The sequence below is a fragment of the Perca flavescens genome, chromosome 6, assembly GCF_004354835.1.
Source record: "Perca flavescens isolate YP-PL-M2 chromosome 6, PFLA_1.0, whole genome shotgun sequence".
Classification (NCBI taxonomy): Eukaryota; Metazoa; Chordata; class Actinopteri; order Perciformes; family Percidae; genus Perca; species Perca flavescens.
Window position 1 is genome coordinate 5,194,381 of NC_041336.1, and position 11,629 is coordinate 5,206,009.

The 11,629-nt window shown below is 45.6% G+C and overlaps 1 protein-coding gene across 1 annotated transcript in view; it reads left to right on the forward strand.

Annotated features, from left to right (window-relative positions):
* creb3l4 (cAMP responsive element binding protein 3-like 4) overlaps positions 1-11,629 on the forward strand; it is a 22,049-nt gene that overhangs the window by 260 nt on the left and 10,160 nt on the right. The window lies entirely within an intron of this gene.

An 11,629-nucleotide genomic window follows, 5' to 3' on the forward strand; every position in this document is an offset into this window, starting at 1 on the left:
CTACTTTCATTGAATTTGGGTGTTTTATTCAATTTTATAACATTTGATGAAAAAACAACTGATAAAAGTTAAAAAGTGACAAAAATGTCAGAAAAAGTGACACAAATGTTAAAAAGTGACAAAGAACGTTGAAACATGTGACACAAATGTTAAAAAGTAACAAAACTGTCAGAAAAAGTGACAAAAATGTTAAAAAGTGACAAAGAACGTTGAAACATGTGACACAAATGTTAAAAAGTGGCAGAATTGTCAGAAAAGGTGACACAAATGTTAAAGTGACAAAATGTCAGAAGAAAGTGACATAAATGTTAAAAAGTGCCGTTGCAAATCCGCGCCAGTCGCCCCCGATAATCCGGGGAGCAGTGCCAATGCGGGAACAGAAGCATTACGTATGGGGGGGGTGGCAAACATTGGTGGCTATCGATAGGTTTGATGCGCACGGTCAGCGATACGGTGTGAGTTGCGATGTCTGCAGTACATTGCCGTTGCAGATTATTTACATGGAGTCTGGTGGAGATATGCTGGCTCTATACACGCTAAAAGTCCTGATTATTTACATGGAGTCTGGTAAAGTTGTTTGCATTTCAAAACCTTAGGAAATGGACAGCGGCCGACACGAGCACACGCGCCTATTAAGTCGATAATAAAGCCGTAAAGTAGGCTTTCAACTCAGTAGAAGGTAAACATCACTAAATATTGAGAAGTGTGAGCTGCAAGGTCTGTGAAACATTCCCATTGCAAATATTCCATTAACATTGATTAACAGGGCAAAACACTTGTACGTTGATTATAGCGCCCCCTAATGGCGGATTTTTGCAAAATTTGGTACAAATCCTCAGAGCGGCATGCCCAACGAGCAACGCGTCTACAGTTCTATATATTTTGAGTTATCCGGTGGAAAAATAAACATATTGAACATTATAACTCATAATGGACAAACTATTAAGATTTCTTACACACAGTGTATCAATCTTGGATATAACAGTATGGATTAATTTAAAAAATACCCGAAAAACTCTGGACTTCAAGGCTGGACGCAAAACCTTGTGTAAGGGCTAGGAAGACAAAGAAAACACCAGCAGAAAAGGGCAACTTTTAGCTTTTAGCTCCAAAAGACCCTACGCTTCGACTATTTATGATTATGAAGTTATAAAATTATTATTAAGAAGTGCCGTTTGGCGTTGCATACAACATGCTCGACCTCAGAATGGATTAAAAGGCCCAAACTGGTATATAAAACATATGTTGACTATAGCGCCCCCTAATGGCGATCTTCGCCAAATTTGGTACAGCGCCTCGAACGCCATGCCGAGCGAAGCGCCACAAATTTTGTGTTGATTGCTTTTACTGTGGCAGAGATATCGCAATTGCAAATTTTCCATTTAAATGCATTGAGTTAGTGGGCGAAACAAATAAACATTGCGTATAGCGCCCCCTAAAGGCCGATCTTCGCCACATTTGGTACAGCGCCTCAGAACGCCATCCCGAAAAGAGCACCACAAATTTTGTGTTGATTGCTTTTACTGTGGCAGAGATATTGCAATAGCAAATTTCCCTTTGAAATGTACTAAGAAAATTGGCGGAAAACAAATAAACGTTGCTTATAGCACCCCCTAAAGGCCGATCTTCTCCAAATTTGGTACACAGCATCGTAGTGGAATGTTGAACAAGGATCTCAAGTCATTTGGTGATAACTTTAAATTTAACCGAGATATGATATGATACGTGTGTCGTAGCTAACTAGGACAATTTGTTTGGTTGTCAAATTGGCATACTTCAACGTAAGCAAAACGATTTCCATAACTTTTTGTCAGGTCCATCTGGAGATGCTAACTACCAGGTTTCGTGCAGATCGGTCGAACGGCCTAGGGACGAGTTTGCGAAAGTTGGTTTTGCACGTTGCGCGATACAAAAAAAAAAACGTTTGCGTTTGGCGGAAATGGGCAGGGCCTATATCAGGCAATTCAGCTTGATTCAAGGAACACGTGGATGTAAGAATTTCTAATGTGTGATGTGTATTGTGGGAGGTAATGACAAAAAACCATTACAGCGCCACCTAGTGGTCCACATGTGTAATTTGTGGTAGGTGTGATCCACGGCCCATTGTCCATCTACCCTGTAAATTTAAAGTTGTTCACATTAGTGTAAGTGGTGAATCTAGAGTTGGATCACATTGGGTCCCATAGGCCACGCCCACTTTGACCCCTCGGTACTCTATTCTAGGGATGGCCTCAAGATTGGCCCCAGAAGGTACGTGTCAAATTTCGTATAAATCGGATGAGCCGTTCATGAGATATAAACTTTTTGTAGTTGTAGCGCCCCCTAGTGACCGATTTTTGTAAAACGCATGGGGTCCCTCCAGAGGGGCATGGCAAAGAATAATCTAAAGTTTGGGGTTGATAGCTTTCATTTTGGCTGAGATATGGCAAAGTTGGTGTTTTCATAGTTAGCTACGCAAATTTTTTTGTGCGTTATATGCGCAATTTTTATCGTATAAAATTTCTTTCCATAACTTTTAGTCAGGCCAGTCTGGAGATGCCACGGTCCAAGTTTCGTGCAGATTGGTCGCTCGGTGTAGGAGTAGTTCAAAAATGTAGGTTTTTGATAAATTGCGATTTTTAAGGCATAAAAGTCCAGGCGGAAATGGGCGTGGCCTATATCACGTGATTCAGTTGGATCCAGGGAACGCGTAGATGTATTGTTTTTGAATGTCGGGTGTACGGTGTGGAAGTTATAGGGCCAAACGCGTTTTTGTCTGAAATAGCGCCACCTAGTGGTGGAAATGGGTCAATTTTTGCAACTGAGGTCCTTGCGGGGTTTGGGACCAGTCCTGAAAATGGCAACTCCCCACTATGTACGGTTTAGGCTGCAGTCGGAGTTTTAGGCGGAGAAGAATAATAAGTAAGAAGAAGAAGAAGAAGAACTAGAACTGCAAGCAGTTATGAACGGGGCCCAAGCCTCCGACGCCGCCCGTCTCCATAGCCGCCAGCCTCCGACGCCGCCAGCCTCCATCGCCGCCAGCCTCCGACGCCGTCCGCCTCCGACGCCGTTCGCCTCCGATGCCCGTCGTCCGCGACGCCCCCGGAGCCGTGCCAGTCGCACCCGAAGAAGCGCGAAGCTGCGCCGATGCGGGACTCGAAGCATTGAGTAGGGGGGGCACACGTCGGTGAATATCGAGAGGTTTGATGCGCGAGGTCTGCGGTACTCTGCTTTTGAAAATGTAGCGGTTAACAGTTCGTCTCCATGCATGCACAGACTGCTTTTAACAATTCTCTACTATAAACAAACTTCTTAACCCCCCTGACCACAGGGGACAGCAGAGAGAAATGAGACAGTGACTGAGAGGGTGGTGGTCCAAAAGTTATGGACCAAATTCGCCAAATTTGGTACAGCGCCTCGGAACGCCATGCCGAGCGAGCGCCACAAATTTTGTGTTGATTGCTTTTACTGGGGCAGAGATATCGCAATTGCAAATTTCCCATTTAAATGCATTGAGTCAGTGGGCGAAACAAATAAACGTTGCTTATAGCGCCCACTAAAGGCCGATCTCAGCCAGATTTGGTACAGCGCCTCGGAACGCAATCCCGAAAGAGCACCACAAATTTTGTGTTGATTGCTTTTACTGTGGCAGAGATATTGCAATAGCAAATTTCCCATAGAAATGTATTGAGAAAATTGGCGGGAAAACAAATAAACGTTGCTTATAGCGCCCCCTAAAGGCCGATCTTCGCCAAATTTGGTAGAACGCCTCGGGACGCCATGCCGAGCGAGCACCACAAAGTTTGTGTTGATTGCTTTTACTGTGGCAGAGATATTGCAATTGCAAATTTCCCATTTAAATGCATTGAGTAAGTGGGCGAAACAAATAAACGTTGCTTATAGCGCCCCCTAAAGGCCGATCTTCGCCAAATTTGGTACAGCGCCTCAGAACGCCATCCCGAAAGAGCACCTCAAATTTTGTATTGATTGCTTTTACTGTGGCAGAGATATTGCAATAGCAAATTTCCCATAGAAATGTACTAAGAAAATTGGCGGGAAAACAAATAAACTTTGCTTATAGCGCCCCCTAAAGGCTGATCTTCGCCAAATTTGGTACACAGTATCGTAGTGGAATGGTGAACAAGGATCTCACGTCATTTGGTGATAACTGTAAATTTAACCGAGATATGATATGATACGTGTGTCGTAGCTAACTAGGACAATTTGTTTGGTTGTCAAATTGGCATACTTCAACGTAGCAAAACGATTTCCATAACTTTTTGTCAGGTCCATCTGGAGATGCTAACTACCAGGTTTCGTGCAGATCGGTCGAACGGCCTAGGACGAGTTCGCGAAAGTTGGTTTTGCACGTTGAGCGATACTGCGAAAAAACGTTTGCGCGGAAATGGGCGGGGCCGATATCAGGCAATTCAGATTGATTCAAGGAACACGTGGATGTAAGAATTTCTAATGTGTGATGTGTATTGTGGGAGTTAATGACAAAAAACCATTACAGTGCCACCTAGTGGTCCACATGTGTAATTTTTGGTAGGTGTAATCCACGGCCCATTGTCCATCTACCCTGTAAATTTGAAGTTGTTCACATTAGTGTAAGTGGTGAATCTAGAGTTGGATCACATTGGGTCCCATAGGCCACGCCCACTTTGACCCCTCGGTACTCCATTCTAGGGATGGCCTCAGGATTGGCCACAGATGGTACGCATCAAATTCCGTATAAATTGGATGAGCCGTTCATGAGATATAAACTTTTTGTAGTTGTAGCGCCCCCTAGTAACCAATTTTCGTAAAACGCATGGGGTCCCTCCAGAGGGGCATGGCAAAGAATAATCTAAAGTTTGGGTTTGATAGCTTTCATTTTGGCTGAGATACGGCAAAGTTGGTGTTTTCATAGTTAGCTTCGCAAATTTGCTTGTGCGTTATATCCGCAATTTTTATCGTATAAAATTTATTTCCATAACTTTTAGTCAGGCCAGTCTGGAGATGCCACGGTCCAAGTTTCGTGCAGATCGGACGCACGGTCTCGGAGGAGTTCGAAAAAGTAGGTTTTTGATAAATCGCGATTTTAAAGGCATAAAAGTCCAGGCGGAAATGGGCGTGGCCTATATCACGTGATTCATTTGGATCCAGGGAACGCGTCGATGTATTGTTTTTGAATGTCGGGTGTACGGTTTGGGAGTTATGGGGCCAAACGTTTTTTTCTGCTATAGCGCCACCTAGTGGTGGAAATGGGTGAATTTTTTGCGCCTGAGGTCGTTCGGGGTTTTGGACCAGTCCTGAAAATGGCAACTCCCCACTATGTACGGTTTAGGCTGCAGTCGGAGTTTTAGGCGGAGAAGAAGAATAATAATAAACTAGAACTGCAAGCAGTTATGAACGGGGCCCAAGCCTCCGACGCCGCCCGTCTCCATAGCCGCCAGCCTCCGACGCCGCCAGCCTCCATCGCGCCAGCCTCCTCCGCCGTCCGCCTCCGGCGCCATTCGCCTCCGATGCCCGTCGTCCGCGGCGCCCGGACCCGCGCCAGTCGCGCCTCCAAGAAGCGAAGCTGCGCCGATGCGGGACTCGAAGCATTGAGTAGGGGGGGCACACGTCGGTGAATATCGAGAGGTTTGATGCGCGAGGTCTGCGGTACTCTGCTTTTGAAAATGTAGTGGTTAACAGTTCGTCTCCATGCATGCACAGACTGCTTTTAACAATTCTCTACTATAAACAACCTTCTTAACCCCCCTGACCACAGGGGACAGCAGAGAGAAATGAGAGAGTGACTGAGAGGGTGGTGGTCCAAAAGTTATGGACCAAATTAAGCCAAATTTGGTACAGCGCCTCGAACGCCATGCCATGCAGTAGCGCCACAAATTTTGTGTTGATTGCTTTTACTGTGGCAGAGATATCGCAATTGCATATTTCCCATTTAAATGCATTGAGTCAGTGGGTGAAACAAATAAACGTTGCTTATAGCGCCCCCTAAAGGCCGATCTTCGCCAAATTTGGTACAGCGCCTCAGAAAGCCATCCCGAAAAAGAGCACCACAAATTTTGTGTTGATTGCTTTTACTGTGGCAGAGATATTGCAATAGCAAATTTCCCTTTGAAATGTACTAAGAAAATTGGCGGAAAACAAATAAACTTTACTTACGGCGCCCCTAAAAGGCCGATCTTCGCCAAATTTGGTACACAGTATCGTAGTGGAATGGTGAACAAGGATCTCAAGTCATTTGGTGATAAATTTAAATTTAACCGAGATATGATATGATACGTGTGTCGAGCTATCTAGGACAATTTGTTTGGTTGTCAAATTGGCATACTTCAACGTAGCAAAACGATTTCCATAACTTTTTGTCAGGTCCATCTGGAGATGCTAACTACCAGGTTTCGTGCAGATCGGTCGAAGCGGCCTAGGACGCAGTTTGCGAAAGTTGGTTTTGCACGTTGCGCGATACTGCGAAAAAACGTTTGCGCGGAAATGGGCGGGGCCTATATCAGGCAATTCAGCTTGATTCAAGGAACACGTGGATGTAAGAATTTCTAATGTGTGATGTGTATTGTGGGAGTTAATGACAAAAACCATTACAGCGCCACCTAGTGGTCCACATGTGTAATTTTTGGTAGGTGTGATCCACGGCCCATTGTCCATCTACCCTGTAAATTTAAAGTTGTTCACATTAGTGTAAGTGGTGAATCTAGAGTTGGGTCACATTGGGTCCCATAGGCCACGCTCACTTTGACCCCTCGGTACTCCATTCTAGGGATGGCCTCAGGATTGGGCACAGATGGTACGAATCAAATTTGTATAAATCGGATGAGCCGTTCATGAGATATAAACTTTTTGTAGTTGTAGCGCCCCTAGCGACCAATTTTCTTAAACGCATGGGGTCCCTCCAGAGGGGCATGGCAAAGAATAATCTAAAGTTTGGGGTTGATAGCTTTCATTTTGGCGGAGATATGGCAAAGTTGGTGTTTTCTTAGTTAGCTATGCAAATTTGCTTGTGCGTTATATGCGCAATTTTATCGTATAAAATTTATTTCCATAACTTTTAGTCAGGCCAGTCTGGAGATGCCACGGTCCAAGTTTCGTGCAGATCGGACGACGGTCTCGGAGGAGTTCGAAAAAGTAGGTTTTTGATAAATCGCGATTTTAAAGGCATAAAAGTCCAGGCGGAAATGGGCGTGGCCTATATCACGTGATTCATTTGGATCCAGGGAACGCGTCGATGTATTGTTTTTGAATGTCGGGTGTACGGTTTGGGAGTTATGGGGCCAAACGCGTTTTTTCTGCTATAGCGCCACCTAGTGGTGGAAATGGGTGAATGTTTGCGCCTGAGGTCGTTGCGGGGTTTGGGACCAGTCCTGAAAATGGCAACTCCCCACTATGTACGGTTTAGGCTGCAGTCGGAGTTTTAGGCGGAGAAGAAGAAGAATAATAAAAACTAGAACTGCAAGCAGTTATGAACGGGGCCCAAGCCTCCGACGCCGCCCGTCTCCATAGCCGCCAGCCTCCGACGCCGCCAGCCTCCATCGCCGCCAGCCTCCGACGCCGTCCGCCTCCGACGCCGTTCGCCTCCGATGCCCGTCGTCCGCGACGCCCCCGGAGCCGCGCCAGTCGCACCCGAAGAAGCGCGAAGCTGCGCCGATGCGGGACTCCAAGCGTTGAGTAGGGGGGGCACACGTCGGTGAATATCGAGAGGTTTGATGCGCGAGGTCTGCGGTACTCTGCTTTTGAAAATGTAGCGGTTAACAGTTCGTCTCCATGCATGCACAGACTGCTTTTAACAATTCTCTACTATAAACAACCTTCTTAACCCCCCTGACCACAGGGGACAGCAGAGAGAAATGAGAGAGTGACTGAGAGGGTGGTGGTCCAAAAGTTATGGACCAAATTCGCCAAATTTGGTACAGCGCCTCGGAACGCCATGCCGAACGAGCGCCACAAATTTTGTGTTGATTGCTTTTACTGTGGCAGAGATATCGCAATTGCATATTTCCCATTTAAATGCATTGAGTCAGTGGGCGAAACAAATAAACGTTGCTTATAGCGCCCCCTAAAGGCCGATCTCAGCCAGATTTGGTACAGCGCCTCGGAACGCAATCCCGAAAGAGCACCACAAATTTTGTGTTGATTGCTTTTACTGTGGCAGAGATATTGCAATAGCAAATTTCCCATAGAAATGTACTAAGTAAATTGGCGGGAAAACAAATAAACTTTGCTTACGGCGCCCCCTAAAGGCCGATCTTCGCCAAATTTGGTACACAGTATCGTAGTGGAATGGTGAACAAGGATCTCAAGTCATTTGGTGATAACTTGAAATTTAACCGAGATATGATATGATACGTGTGTCGTAGCTAACTAGGACAATATGTTTGGTTGTCAAATTGGCATACTTCAACGTAGCAAAACGATTTCCATAACTTTTTGTCAGGTCCATCTGGAGATGCTAACTACCAGGTTTCGTGCAGATCGGTCGAACGGCCTAGGACGAGTTCGCGAAAGTTTGTTTTGCAAGTTGCGCGATACTGCGAAAAAACGTTCTTGTGAAATGGGCGGGGCCTATATCAGGCAATTCAGTTTGATTCAAGGAATAAGTGGATGTAAGAATTTTTAATGTTTGATGTGTATTGTGGGAGTTAATGACAAAAAACCATTACAGCGCCACCTAGTGGTCCACATGTGTATTTTTTGGTAGGTGTGATCCATGGCCCATTGTCCATCTACCCTGTAAATTTAAAGTTGTTCACATTAGCGTAAGTGGTGAATATAGAGTTGGGTCACATTGGGTCCCATAGGCCACGCCCACTTTGACCCCTCGGTACTCCATTCTAGGGATGGCCTCAGGATTGGCCCCAGATGGTACCGTCAAATTTCGGATAAATCGGATGAGCCGTTCATGAGATATAAACTTTTGTAGTTGTAGCGCCCCTAGCGACCAATTTTCTTAAAACGCATGGGGTCCCTCCAGAGGGGGCATGGCAAAGAATAATCTAAAGTTTGGGGTTGATAGCTTTCATTTTGGCTGAGATATGGCAAAGTTGGTGTTTTCTTAGTTAGCTACATAAATTTGCTTGTGCGTTATATGCGCAATTTTTATTGTATAAAATTGATTTCCATAACTTTTAGTCAGGCCAGTCTGGAGATGCCACGGTCCAAGTTTCGTGCAGATCGGACGACGGTCTCGGAGGAGTTCAAAAAGTAGGTTTTTGATAAATTGCGATTTTAAAGGCATAAAAGTCTAGGCGGAAATGGGCGTGGCCTATATCACGTGATTCATTTGGATCCAGGGAACGCGTCGATGTATTGTTTTTGAATGTCGGGTGTACGGTTTGGGAGTTATGGGGCCAAACGCGTTTTTTCTGCTATAGCGCCACCTAGTGGTGGAAATGGGTGAATGTTTGCGCCTGAGGTCGTTGCGGGGTTTGGGACCAGTCCTGAAAATGGCAACTCCCCACTATGTACGGTTTAGGCTGCAGTCGGAGTTTTAGGCGGAGAAGAAGAAGAATAATAATAAAAAAAATCCTTAGAAAAACAATAGGGTTCCACAGCCCTGCTGTGCGAACGGCGTAGCTATTGCTACACGCCGTTTCTTCCAGACTCGGGCTTGGACCCCTAACTAGAACTGCAAGCAGTTATGAACGGGGCCCAAGCCTCCGACGCCGCCCGTCTCCATAGCCGCCAGCCTCCGACGCCGCCAGCCTCCGACGCCGCCAGCCTCCGGCGCCGCCCGCCTCGGCGCCATTCGCCTCCGATGCCCGTCGTCCGCGGCCCCGGCCGCGCCAGTCGCACCAAGAAGCGCGGCTGCGCCGATGCGGGACTCAAGCATTGAGTAGGGGGGCACCGTCGGTGAATATCGAGAGGTTTGATGCGCGAGGTCTGCGGTACTCTGCTTTTGAAAATGTAGTGGTTAACAGTTCGTCTCCATGCATGCACAGACTGCTTTTAACAATTCTCTACTATAAACAAACTTCTTAACCCCCCTGACCACAGGGGACAGCAGAGAGAAATGAGAGAGTGACTGAGAGGGTGGTGGTCCAAAAGTTATGGACCAAATTAAGCAAATTTGGTACAGCGCCTCGAACGCCATGCCGAGCGAGCGCCACAAATTTTGTGTTGATTGCTTTTACTGTGGCAGAGATATCGCAATTGCATATTTCCCATTTAAATGCATTGAGTCAGTGGCTTAAAACAAATAAACGTTGCTTATAGCGCCCCCTAAAGGCCGATCTTCGCCAAATGTGGTAGAACGCCTCGGGTAGCCATGCCGAGCGAGCACCACAAATTTTGTGTTGATTGCTTTTACTGTGGCAGAGATATTGCAATTGCAAATTTCCCATTTAAATGCATTGAGTAAGTGGGCGAAACAAATAAACGTTGCTTATAGCGCCCCCTAAAGGCCGATCTTCGCCAAATTTGGTACAGCGCCTCGGAAAGCCATCCCGAAAGAGCACCACAAATTTTGTGTTGATTGCTTTTACTGTGGCAGAGATATTGCAATAGCAAATTTCCCTTTGAAATGTACTAAGAAAATTGGCGGGAAAACAAATAAACTTTACTTACGGCGCCCCCTAAAGGCCGATCTTCGCCAAATTTGGTACACAGTATCGTAGTGGAATGGTGAACAAGGATCTCAAGTCATTTGGTGATAACTTGAAATTTAACCGAGATATGATATGATACGTGTGTCGTAGCTAACTAGGACAATTTGTTTGGTTGTCAAATTGGCATACTTCAACGTAGCAAAACGATTTCCATAACTTTTTGTCAGGTCCATCTGGAGATGCTAACTACCAGGTTTCGTGCAGATCGGTCGAGCGGCCTAGGGACGAGTTCGCGAAGTTGGTTTTGCACGTTCGCCGATACTGCGAAAAAATGTTTGCGCTGAAATGGGCGGGGCCTATATCAGGCAATTCAGTTTGATTCAAGGAATAAGTGGATGTAAGAATTTTAATGTTTGATGTGTATTGTGGGAGTTAATGACAAAAACCATTACAGCGCCACCTAGTGGTCCACATGTGTAATTTTTGGTAGGTGTGATCCACGGCCCATTGTCCATCTACCCTGTAAATTTAAAGTTGTTCACATTAGCGTAAGTGGTGATCTAGAGTTGGGTCACATTGGGTCCCATAGGCCACGCCCACTTTGACCCCTCGGTACTCCATTCTAGGTATGGCCTCAAGATTGGCCCCAGATGGTACGCGTCAAATTCGTATAAATCGGATGAGCCGTTCATGAGATATAAACTTTTTTGTAGTTGTAGCGCCCCCTAGTGACCAATTTTCGTAAAACGCATGGGGTCCCTCCAGAGGGGCATGGCAAAGAATAATCTAAAGTTTGGGGTTGATAGCTTTCATTTTGGCTGAGATATGGAAAAGTTGGTGTTTTCATAGTTAGCTACATAAATTTGCTTGTGCGTTATATGCGCAATTTTATCGTATAAAATTTATTTCCATAACTTTTAGTCAGGCCAGTCTGGAGATGTCACGGTCCAAGTTTGGGTACCCAGATTGGTCGCTCTGTGTAGGAGTAGTTCAAAAAGTAGGTTTTTGATAAATTGCGATTTTAAAGGCATAAAAGTCTAGGCGGAAATGGGCGTGGCCTATATCACGTGATTCATTTTGGATCCAGGAGCGTCGATGTATTGTTT